Source organism: Phyllostomus hastatus, unplaced genomic scaffold, assembly GCF_019186645.2.
Source record: "Phyllostomus hastatus isolate PE091 unplaced genomic scaffold, TTU_PhHast_1.1 phas_contig_38, whole genome shotgun sequence".
NCBI lineage: Eukaryota > Metazoa > Chordata > Mammalia > Chiroptera > Phyllostomidae > Phyllostomus > Phyllostomus hastatus.
This window is the reverse complement of record NW_025333869.1, coordinates 236,474-239,321: the sequence shown is the minus strand read 5'-3', so window position 1 is coordinate 239,321 and position 2,848 is coordinate 236,474. Positions and strand designations below refer to the sequence as shown.

The 2,848-nt window shown below is 37.5% G+C and overlaps 1 pseudogene; it reads right to left on the bottom strand.

Moving 5' to 3' along the window:
* Positions 1 to 665: 665 nt before the first annotated feature.
* LOC123821108 lies at positions 666 to 1,186 on the bottom strand (annotated as a pseudogene).
* Positions 1,187 to 2,848: the final 1,662 nt, after the last annotated feature.

The window sequence follows — 2,848 nt, the reverse complement described above, 5'->3', positions numbered from 1 at the left end:
GTCAAAAGGCCCTCAAACAGGTAAATGATACCCTATGAGTAGGACATAGAAACATTTTCAAGAAAAAAATTTCTACCTTTCAAGTGGTAGAAAATGACCTTTTGGAGAAAATTCCCAACTACTGTTAGAGGGCTCATTTAGAAAATACCACGTAACCACTGGGTAAAGGTATCTTCTGAACAAAATGACATTATATTTAGCTTGAACTTCATATAAGCAATTTGGCTGTTCCTGATATAGAACAGTGACAAAAAAGAGATATTAACACCATTCTTTCTATGCATCTAAACAAAAACTGACTAAATATGAAAAATCTAAGTGTCAATTTATTTTTGAAATAGTGTCATAAATTTTTTGATAGTCTATTTCTTCCACAAAGAGATCAAAATATATTTTTATAGAAAACCTTAAACATCATGCAACATAGATTATGCCATGTAAACAAAGAACAAGTAAAATACATTTTATATTCTTTCCAGACTTCCTAGAAATATTCTTATTTTTTTAGTTCATATGCATTTTATTTTTAGACCTCCTATATTATATTTTTTCTTAAAAACAATGCCTTTGCTCCAAATAAATCAAGGTCAAAATAAATGAAGAGCTCAAGATAACATCAGTTCCATTGTCCTAGTCCTGGTGTGTGGATGAAAAGCAGCAGTCAGTTATGATGACAGATCCAAACTGCCAAATTTGTTAACATTTTTTATTTCTAAACTATCCTTAAAGAAAACCATATGTAGGGTTTCAACACCCTCATGGTAGTCCAGCAGAGCAGCCAAGCTATCTAGGTTAATGTTTTTACCAGTTAAGAATTGGTAGTTTTTGAAGTCAGCAAGGATGTGCTTGATTTGTTCTGCAGCCCTTGTCATAAAAGGCTTTACTCTTTCTGGTCTCTGTTCTTCAATTTTCCCTTTAATTGATTTCATGTAATGTTAATGTACTTCTCATAGGTTTCTTTTGAGAAGCTGGTTTCCTGCAAATGATGATTCACAACAATATCCACACCAGTGATTACTGTGCTTTTGTACCTTCACCCTCAGGGCCTTCAGTGGAGCATTTCCCACAATAAAGGAGTCATCTATATTACCCTCTGTCCTACTGACCATCTTCCCCTCCACTTACAGGCACCAGGCATCTGTATCACCAGGATCTTGTAGGTATTGGAAAACATCTCATCATGGCTGAGTAGATAATCATGGTGGCAAATGAAAGGAGATGACAGTGGTGCTAGCTTAGCAGGAGTTGGAAGCTCTAGTAAGTACAGTGCAGCATGAGTGATGTTAGGAGGGGTGGGATGCAGGAGAGTAGGGGTGTGGTTAGGTAGAGCAGGAAAAAAAGCTAGAAATATCATTAACAAAATCTCATTAGTACTGTGCCCACCAGCTGGGCTTCTAGGTTCCTGTATATTCATCTTGGTAGCTGTTGCAGACTGTGCCCCCAAGATTCATACATTGAATCCCTAATCATCAAATTGACGGTGTTAGGAGGCAGGGCCTTTGAGTGATTATTAATTGACACTCATAAGGGAGGACCCTTATACATGGTATTGTACCCCTTTCAAAAAGACCCAAGAGAGCTTTCTGGATCCTTCTGCCATGTGAGGACACAGTGAGAAGACTGCTATCTTGAACCAGGAAGTGGGCCCTTACCAGACACCAAATCTGCAAGTAATTTCCAGCCTCCAGGACAATGAGAAATAAAGGTCTATTGTTTATGGTCACCCAGTGTACGGTATATCATTATAGCATCCTAAACAGTCTTATTAAGTGAAGATGTCAGGTTCTTGATTTCCAGCTAATTCCCACATCTTGTCTGACAGATCCTTGGTTAAACAAATGTTTTTTTCTACTACAGATCTGAAGGTTAGCAGTATACACAGTCAGGTCAAAGGAGAAAATTATTTTTAAGTATATGATTGATCATGGAAGGCCCTTGGTCCTTTGCTATGAAGCTAATGCCAAAGCCCTAAATCTGAGCAGTTTGATTGATGAAAAATGAATTGGGATCAAGAGTGGACATAATGTTGATCTGAATGAAATCTCAACTCCACATATTCTTCCAGATCTGAAATATGACCATCATTTTTCTCTTGCAGACACTAGAGGCTACATCTTAGAAAACATATTAAGAGGATATGAAGGAAAGTAATGGCCACAATATTAGGAAAAATTTGAAGAATTTAGCCTGTGATTGACTTTAACACTCCTAATTAGAATAGAGTCATACAGATTTACTTTGTTTGTAAACATCTACTTTTAAAAAGTAGAGTTTAGCATGTATTATAATGGGGGGGAAGGGTTCACAAATCCATACTAGGGACACTATATTCACTACAATGATCTTGTTAATGTACTGATAACAACCCTGTCTGGTGTGGCTCAGTGAATTGAGTGCCAGCCTGCAAACCAAAGGGCCACAGGTTTGATTTCTAGTCTGAGCACATGCCTGGGTTTCAGGCTAGGTCCTCAGTTGGGGGCATGCAAGAAGCAACCACACATTGATATTTCTCTCCTTTCTCCCTCCCTTCCCCATCTCCAAAAATTAATAAATAAAAATATTTGTTAAAGTGTACTGATAACATGGACAACGCCCAAAAAAGTGTTTATGAGGGCCATCAAATCACTGCTCTCCACTGTCTGGTGGGCTTGTGCCTAATGTCCCCTGCAATGGGGGTGATAATGTGCCCACTTCATAGTACATGACATGAGCTACTGTATATATACACATGTACTTATACACACATATAATATTCACACACATATACATGCATTACACACATGCATGTATAACATACACATGTGACTATAATATGCATACATTGTGCATATAGACATATAAATGCATG